The sequence below is a fragment of the Hyperoodon ampullatus genome (assembly GCF_949752795.1).
Source record: "Hyperoodon ampullatus genome assembly, chromosome: 14".
Lineage (NCBI taxonomy): Eukaryota > Metazoa > Chordata > Mammalia > Artiodactyla > Ziphiidae > Hyperoodon > Hyperoodon ampullatus.
This window is the reverse complement of record NC_136927.1, coordinates 60135602-60145001: the sequence shown is the minus strand read 5'-3', so window position 1 is coordinate 60145001 and position 9400 is coordinate 60135602. Positions and strand designations below refer to the sequence as shown.

The window sequence follows — 9400 nt, the reverse complement described above, 5'->3', positions numbered from 1 at the left end:
ATCAGATCTCAGCTCTGATGTGATTTCCCCAGGGAAGCCTTCCCTGCACCCTGGGTTCATCATGTGACCTATTAAATGGCCTCCTAGCAAAACACTGTATATCCGCCTTTCTTGCACTCATTATAGTTTATAGTTAGGCATGCTTTTGTATGTCTTTGCCCCCCCCCCACTAGACTGAAAGCTCAGTGAGGGTAGGGAACATGTTTACTCTTGTTCACTGTCTCCAGTGCTTAGACGGTAGTGCTCAATAAAGATTTTCCAATGAACGAATGAGTGAATGAGTCATGAACGTTTGCGTTGAGGCAGTGAAGAGTACTGCTTAAGAGAGTGAGCTTTGGAGCCAGATATCTAAGTCAAACCAGCTATATGACCACATTTCAGTGCCACCATTTCCCTGTCTGTAAAATGGAACTGATAATACCACTTCTCTGGTGGGGTGCAGTGCGGGTCAGATGAGGGCCTCTGTGTAAAGACTTCAAGCAAAGCCGAACTCACAGTGAGTCCTTAATATCTATTACCTATTATCATGACTACTATTTTCTACTCTTTTTGCCAATCAAGCATTGCTGTAATGAATATTCTTTTACATATGTCTTGATATACTTTTTTTTTTTTGCGTTACGCGGGCCTCTCACTGTTGCGGCCTCTCCCGTTGCGGAGCACAGGCTCCGGACGTGCAGGCTCAGTGGCCATGGCTCACAGGCCCAGCCACTCCGCGGCATGTGGGATCTTTCCGGACCGAGGCACGAACCCGTGTCCCCTGCATCGGCAGGCGGACTCTCAACCACTGCACCACCAGGGAAGCCCATCTTGATATACTTTTTATGAGCAATACAATAGTTGAGATTCCTAGAAGTTGAATTGTTGCATCAGAAGTTTAATTTATTTGGAATTAATGTTGGTGAACAGATTAAGGGAGAGATCAATTTTGCACTTTTCCAAATGGAGACTTGTGAGAGGCCAAGGCCCCCATTAGTTTCTGGGTCAGCGGAAATTAGACATTCAGACGTGGAGTCAGTGAGGGCAAGCGATTACTTAACTCGGGTGAAGGGTACCTTGATGGAAAGTTTTCACAGTTCCTCACGACCCACCTTCTCTCTCTGAGGCTCACATAGGGTGGCAGAGGTTAGGATTAGGGGAATCTTTTGTATCTCCTCTGCTCGAGTTTTTATTCCCAATATAGTGGGAAGTCATGTTATTAATACAATAGCTCCCAACCCTACCCTACACAGCAGTGTAACTACTCTGTACCTGCCAATCTAGACTCCAAGTCTAGATGTCCTGATGTCTGGGTTCTTGCTCTCACATTAGCTGTGTCACAGACCTAGGACTTTTCAGTTTGACACGAGGGCTTTCCCTGCAGTGGAGAAGCTTTCCGGCCTAGAGCCGCCCAAGCAGCAGGCCAGCCGTGGCCTCTCACACTGGCCAGCTGTCCCAACATCATTTACAAATTTCTTATAAATATAAGGGTCTATTTCTGAACTCTCTTCTGCTCCTCTAATTCTATAGATGTTGCTTTATTCCACCCTCATTGTTCCTATTTTTAAAAAACTCTTGGCTATAATCTCATCCAAGAAAACCTGAGAATCAAATTGTCCAAAATTGCCCCTACCCCCTGCAAAAAGTACTTGTTTACACACACTACACACATGCCCACTAACACATACACGTACACATTCTCACATACACTTGCTTCCACTAGAAATTTCACTGGAATTCTATTGAACCTATGGAATAATTTGAAGGGGATTGATTTCTTTTCAATACCAAGTCTTCCCATCCTGGTACATGGAATATTGTTCCTTTTATTCATATCTTTTTTTTCTTCAGTAGAATTTTATAGTTCCTCTCTATTGATATCACACATTTTGTGTTCCTCGTTGCCATTGTCAATAGGGCCTTATTTATTATATTTATATTATATTATAAAATGAATATATTTATTTTTATATCTTATATAATTACTATACTTTAGGTTATTATTGGATATAGGAACAACATCTTTTACTTTTGCTACTCATGGTAAGAGGTGAGCTGAGACTCAGGCAGATGGCAAAGCTGATTTGGTTGCCATGTAACAGGCAGAGAGCTAAATCAGACATGGCAAACAACTCCCAGGCAGGGCCTAGAATAACCTGGGAGTTGTTCGATGGCGTGGAGTACACAGTGGCCAATAACATCTTTACTTGGTTTAGTTGCCATGTAGAATTGCATATAGGTTTAGCTTTTACCTCATAATTACTATCCTGAGCAATCTGGATATAATTTTTTTTTTTTTTTTTTTTTTTGCGGTATGTGGGCCTCTCACTGTTGTGGCCTCTCCCGTTGCAGAGCACAGGCTCCGGACATGCAGGCTCAACGGCCATGGCTCATGGGCCAAGCCACTCTGCTAGATGTGGGATCTTCCCAGACCGGGGCACGAACCCATGTCCCCTGCATCGGCAGGCGGACTCTCAACCACTGCACCACCAGGGAAGCCCTGGATATAATTTAAATTAGCCAAGGGAAGGTGACATTAAAGTATCTTTTTAGGTGATCCACTTTTATCTGGTTTTGAAGGTTTGGTTTTCTCAGAATGCCTTCCTTACAGCACGTAGCACCCATTTTGCACTGATGATTAGGTCCGCCTAGGGGATTTTAGTTACTCAGACTATGTTTTGACCTTCAGTCTTTAGTCTTTGTTATCAAGATTCTGCCCTGCTTATTTATTTATCTATCTATTTATAGTATAACCATTTTATTGGGATGTAATTGACATACCATACAGTATACCCAGTTAAAGTGTACAGTTCAGTGTTTTTTCAACATTTCACCAAGTTGAGCAACCATCACCACAATTAGAACACTTTCATCACGCTACAGGGAAATCCTGTACTATGAGCAGTCACTCCCATTTCCCTCCAAACTTCCTCAGCCCTAGGCAACTACTAATCTACTTTCTGGCGCTATAGATTTGCCTATTCTGCACATTTCATATAAAAGGAATCATACAACATGTGATCTTTGATGACTGGCTTCTTTCACGTAGCGTATCGTTTTCAAGGTTCATCCATGTGTTAGCATCCACAGTATTTCATTCCTTTTTATTGCCAAATAACATCCCACTAATGGACATACCACATCTTATTTATCCATTCATGAGCTCATGGACATCTGGGTTATTTCTGATTTTTGGCTATTCTGAATAATGGTGCTATGACTATTCATACAATTTTTGTGTGGACATATGTTTTCATTTCTCTTGGGAATATAACTAGGAGTGAAATTGCTGGATCATATATATGATAAAGCTATGTTTAACCTTTTAAGAAACTGCCAAACTGTTTTCCACAGCAACTCCACCATGTTCCCACCAGCAGTGTTTGAGGGTTCCAAATTCTCCACCTTTGCCAACACTTGTTATTATCTGTCTTTTATTTTTTTGTCAGGATTTTTTATTTATTTATTTATTTATTTTTATCATCTTTATTGGAGTATAATTGCTTTACAATGATGTGTTACTTTCTGCTTTATAACAAAGTGAATCAGTTATACATATACATATGTTTCCATATCTCTTCCCTCTTGTGTCTCCCTCCCTCCCACACTCCCTATCCCACCCCTCTAGGTGGTCACAAAGGACCGAGCTGATCTCCCTGTGCTACGTGGCTGCTTCCCACTAGCTATCTATTTTACGTTTGGTAGTGTATATATGTCCATGCCACTCTCTCACTTTGTCACAGCTTACCTTTCCCACTCCCCATATCCTCAAGTCCGTTCTCTAGTAGGTCTGTGTCTTTATTCCTGTCTTACCCCTAGGTTCTTCATGAGCTTTTTTTCCCCCCCTTAAATTCCATATATATGTTAGCATACGGTATTTGTCTTTCTCTTTCTGACTTACTTCACTCTGTATGACAGACTCTAGGTCCATCCACCTCACTACAAATAACTCAATTTCGTTTATTTTTATGGCTGAGTAATATTCCACTGTATATATGTGCCACATCTTCTTTATCCATTCATCCAATGATGGACACTTAGGTTGCTTCCATCCCCTGACTATTGTAAACAGAGCTGCAAAGAACATTTTGGTACATGACTCTTTTTGAATTATGGTTTTCTCAGGGTATATGCCCAGTAGTGGGATTGCTGGGTCGTATGGTAGTTCTATTTGTAGTTTTTTAAGGAACCTCCATACTGTTCTCCATAGTGGCTGTATCAATTTACATTCCCACCATCAGTGCAAGAATGTTCCCTTTTCTCCACACCCTCTCCAGCATTTATTGTTTCTAGATTTTTTGATGATGGCCATTCTGTCTGGTGTGAGATGATATCTCATTGTAGTTTTGATTTGCATTTCTCTAATGATTAATGATGTTGAGCATTCTTTCATGTGTTTGTTGGCAGTCTGTATATCTTCTTTGGAGAAATGCCTATTTAAGTCTTCTGCCCATTTTTGGATTGGGTTGTTTGTTTTTTTGCTATTGAGCTGCATGAGCTGTTTATAGATTTTGGAGATTAATCCTTTGTCAGTTGCTTCATTTGCAAATATTTTCTCCCATTCTGAGGGTTGTCTTTTGGTCTTGTTTATGGTTTCCTTTGCTGTGCAAAAGCTTTGAAGTTTCATTAGGTCCCATTTGTTTATTTTTGTTTTTATTTCCATTTCTCTAGGAGGTGCGTCCAAAAGGATCTTGCTGTGATTTATGTCATAGAGTGTTCTGCCTATGTTTTCCTCTAAGAGTTTGAAAGTTTCTGGCCTTACATTTAGGTCTTTAATCCATTTTGAGCTTATTTTTGTGTACGGCGTTAAGGAGTGTTCTAATCTCATACTTTTACATGTAGCTGCCCAGTTTTCCCATCACCACTTATTGAAGAGGCTGTCTTTTGCTCCACTGTATATTCCTGCCTCCTTTATCAAAGATAAGGTGACCATACGTGAGTGGGTTTATCTCTGGGCTTTCTATCCTGTTCCATTGATCTATATTTCTGTTTTGTGCCAGTACCATACTGTCTTTTTTTTTTTTTTTTTTTTTTTTTGCGGTACGCGGGCCTCTCACTGTTGTGGCTTCTCCTGTTGCAGAGCACAGGCTCCGGATGCGCAGGCTCAGCGGCCATGGCTCATGGGCCTAGCCGCTCCGTGGCATGTGGGATCCTCCCGGACCAGGGCACGAACCCATATCCCCTGCATCAGCAGGCAGACTCTAAACTACTGCGCCACCGGGGAAGCCCTACCATATTGTCTTGATTACTGTAGCTTTGTAGTATAGTCTGAAGTCAGGGAGCCTGATTCCTCCAGCTCCGTTTTTCATTCTCAGATTGCTTCAGCTATTCGGGGTCTTTTGTGTTTCCATACAAATTGTGAAATTTTTTGTTCTAGTTCTGTGAAAAATGCCAGTGGTAGTTTGATAGGGATTGCATTGAATCTGTAGATTGCTTTGGGTAGTATAGTCTTTTTCACAATGTTGATTCTTCCAATCCAAGAACATGGTATATCTCTCCATCTATCTGTATCATCTTTAATTTCTTTCATCAGTGTCTTATAATTTTCTGCTTACAGGTCTTTTGTCTCCTTAGGTAGGTTTATTCCTAGATATTTTATCCTTTTTGTTGCAATGGTAAATGGGAGTGTTTTCTTAATTTCTTTTCTTTTTTTTTTTTTTTTAGACTCACTCCCTCCTCATTTTATACAGGGTAAACTGAGGCTCAAAGAGAGGGAAAGAGCCTGGTCCAAAGTCTCCGAAGGGTCTGAGTCACGCACGCTGGGCCCTCAGCCTCAGTTATTCCTGAGGGCACCTGGAGGCTTGTGGTTAGGATTCTCGGCCAAGGACGGGGTTCAGGAGGATCAATGTGGCTACAGGGATTGGCAGACATGAAAACAGGAAGGGCTGAGCCTGTTTAGTGCCTATCTGGGGCAACAAGGCCACATGGGCATCAGGGATTCAGGTACAGCTGTATCCAGCAGCTCAGGGCCAGGCTGGCTATGTCAGTGTGGGTAGAGGCCAGTCCTGTGAAGCAGAAACCTCAGGCTGAGACAAGTGGGTCAGGTTCCTTATTCCATCCACTCCAGAGTGCCTCAACCCAGAGGGTAAGACTCATTCAGTGCAAGGATGGTCCCCTGCCAAAGGGTTTCCGTGCCTGGGTTCTGGGCTTAGGACATATGGGATTAGGATATCTCCAGGAGCCTGCAAGCCACAGCATCCATGAGGTACCGGACAGCCACGAGGATACTCCTGGGCCAGGGGACGCTGGCCAGGGGACGCTGGCCAGGGGATGGCTCTTTCCGCCTCCTTTCAGGCTGGCTCTGGCATGTCCTCAGGGCCTCAGGGGACCTGGGGCCACCTTCCGCTACTCCTGAGGCTGAAACTCCTCATGGGCTTGATCCAGGTCTGCGAGCACCTCCAGCAGACGGGCAGCTGCCTCTCTCTGGTGAGCCAGGGCATCAGGACAGGCCCCTTCCATGGCACTGGAGCCCTTCTCTCTGTCTGCCTTGGGAGTCGTATCCAGGGTGGAATCCTCCAGGAATTTCATCCTGAGCCGGTCCCGCCCTAGAAGCAACTGCCGATACACCATTTGGGTCTCAGCATTGAGATCCAGTGGGTCACTCCAGTCCCCCAGGGTGACGGCTGAGTGTGTGTGGCTGCAACCGGCAGCTGAGTGCTCGGCCTGGAGGCAGCAGGTCCAGTGCGCGCTGCGGAATGCACTGGGGTGCCAGGCGGCCAGCTTGTCCGGATTGGGGGCGCTGGCCTTGCGCAGGGCCGATAGCCACTGGTTGAGCTCATTCACGTTCTTCCACTGGAGGAACGTGGTGTGCAGTGCTCCCACGCCATCCTGCATCACCACCTGCATCACGTGCGGCAGCTGGAAGGCGCCCTCGTCCACACGCTCCATGGCGCAGATGTGCAACACCGGCACAGAGGATCGTGTCTGACACTCAGGACTCCTGGAGTAGGAGAGCATCTCCCCACTGAGCCGGAAGTAGCACTTCTTGAATGCAAAGCATGTGGCCAGGCCGGCGGACTCTTCCTTGTGCTTGAGCAGGTAGCCTTCTCGAACGGTCACCGAGGGCGGGCCCAGGGCCCTGGCTGGGCCCCCAGGCTCCTCCTTCCCATCCACATCCACCAGCTGGTCCAGGAAGTCTCTCACACGCGAAATTCTCTGCAGCAGGAAGGGGTGTAGGGGGGGCATCCACAGCTCCTTGCCCTGGCCCAGCTGCTGGCCCAGGTTTCCAATGCTCTGCACAGCCTTGGCAAGCAGCAGCAGTGAGCAGCTGGTCTAGGGATCTGCGTGCTGGTCCCGAAGGTCAAACAGCTTCGGGGTGAGGATGGCAGGAGCAAAGAATCGCAGGAAGAGAAAGCCACTTATGGCCAGGTTCTTCACATCCTTGTGCTCTGCCTGGGGAAAGTGCTCCTCCACACACTGGCGCAGCTGCTTGAAGGCGAGACGGATGGTGGGCGGGCAGCACCCCACGGAGCCCACAATAGTATCCATGATGGGCCCCAGGTAGCCCTTCAGCAGTCCCAGGCTGGCCTCCTGCACGTGCTCCTCGGAGGGCGCACCCTTGAAGGAGATTCTCCTGGTGCGGCCCAGGTCCATCTTGCACGGGTCCAGCTCCATGTACTTCTCCTTGAAGACACAGTTAATCACCGGCCTCAGGACCTTGTGCAGGTAGGGCATGCCCACGAGCTTCAGAAACTGTTCCATTGACTTGGATGCCAGGGAGTTAGAATGGAAGAGCGTGTTGGGGTCAGTGGTCCGTGCCACCTCACGCCGGGTGAGATAGTCCAGAAAGGGCCCAGCCAGGCCCTGGCCAAGAAGGAGCTTCACGAGCTTGGTGGCAAGCTCCTGGTGGCAGTCCCCCGAGGTCAGCTCCTCCAGGACAGCCAGGGGGCTGGCAGCGTCTTCCTCTGCCAGCCCCAGCACAGACTCCATGAGCAACTCCCTGAGTGGCTGGTAGTACTGGGAGGGCAAGACGCAGTCCTCCATCAGGCGCACCTTCAGCCGCAGAGCACCCAGGCTCCCCCCAGAATCCTCCTACACTCTGGGAAAGGGCAGGAGGTGGAACCAGCCACTGGGCGGGTTCTGCTGTAGGACCTGCGGGGGGAACTCCACCATGCCCAAGAAGTCATTCTTGCCAACCATGTTCCAGTCCCAGAGCTCCACCACAGCAGGGATGGGGAACCTGGCATTTCCCGCAGCTCCAGCACCTCATCCCAGTGTGGGAAGCGAGTCTTCTTGATGGTCGAAGTCTCCAAGCTCTGGCTGCCCCAAAACACACGTGCAAATGGGTCAGATGTGCCGGAGATGTCTCGGGGGGCCAGGTCCCTGGCCTGGAGCATGTGACAGTGAAGACAACGGCCCCTCACATCCTCCAGCATCTGCACAGCCAGGCAGATCTCACCCTGCACCTCTGCATCAGGGTGCACATGGCTCAGGTTGATCCAGCTATCAGTTCCTCGGGGGTCAGCTGCAATGGCCTCCCTGCTCAGTGAGATCTTGCCTATGATGTCGTTGTGCCCCACGGTATCCTCGTCCAGCACATAGAAGGCCAGATGGTGGAAATCCAGGGGCAGGTGCACTGTGTACTCCTCCCCAGAAAAGGGGCTGAGGCTTCGCCAGATGGTTGCTGTCCTGGCCACCACTTCGTCGTCCACTTTCACTATGCAGTAGGGGTCACTGCTCCCAGACACGTCCTTGGCGGGCAGCGTCCGGCCCTCCACGATGCGGACATTCAGGGAGCTGCTCTTGGCTTTGGTGCCCAGCCCCAAACTTTCCGGCCAGGAGGGCGTCCAGGTTCTGAGGCTGTACCGTGGTGGCAAGGGCGTCTACGTGTCACAAACAGCGAGCCTGGCACCCTGTCCCAGGATCCCAGCGCCGCCTTCTCGGTGCGACCTCCTTGCCCCATCCCGGAGCCTGTTTTCTTAATTTCACTTTCAGATTTTTCATCATTAGTATATAGGAATGCCAGAGATTTCTGTGCATTAATTTCATATCCTGCTACTTTACCAAATTCATTGATTAGCTCTAGTAGTTTTCTGGTAGCATCTTTAGGATTCTCTCTGTATAGTATCATGTCATCTGCAAACAGTGACAGCTTTACTTCTTTTCTGATTTGGATTCCTTTTATTTCCTTTTCTTCTCTGGTTCCTGTGGCTAAAACTTCCAAAACTATGTTGAATAAGAGTGGTGAGGGCTTCCCTGGTGGCGCAGTGGTTGAGAGTTCGCCTGCCAATGCAGGGGACACGGGTCTGTGCCCCAGTCCGGGAAGATCCCACATGCCGCGGAGTGGCTGGGCCCGTGAGCCATGGCCGCTGAGCCTGTGCATCCAGAGCCTGTGCCCCACAATGGGAGAGGCCACAACAGTGAGAGACCTGCGTACCGAAAAAAAAAAAAAAAAAAAAAAAAAACAGTGGTGAGAGTGGGC

The 9400-nt window shown here is 47.9% G+C and overlaps 1 pseudogene across 1 annotated transcript; it reads right to left on the bottom strand.

Moving 5' to 3' along the window:
• Positions 1-6291: 6291 nt before the first annotated feature.
• Positions 6292-8720, bottom strand: LOC307062882 (rasGAP-activating-like protein 1; annotated as a pseudogene). The gene is made up of 2 exons: positions 8499-8720; positions 6292-8306 (listed from the first exon to the last, which is right to left on the bottom strand). The product of its transcript is annotated as a rasGAP-activating-like protein 1 (transcript).
• Positions 8721-9400: the final 680 nt, after the last annotated feature.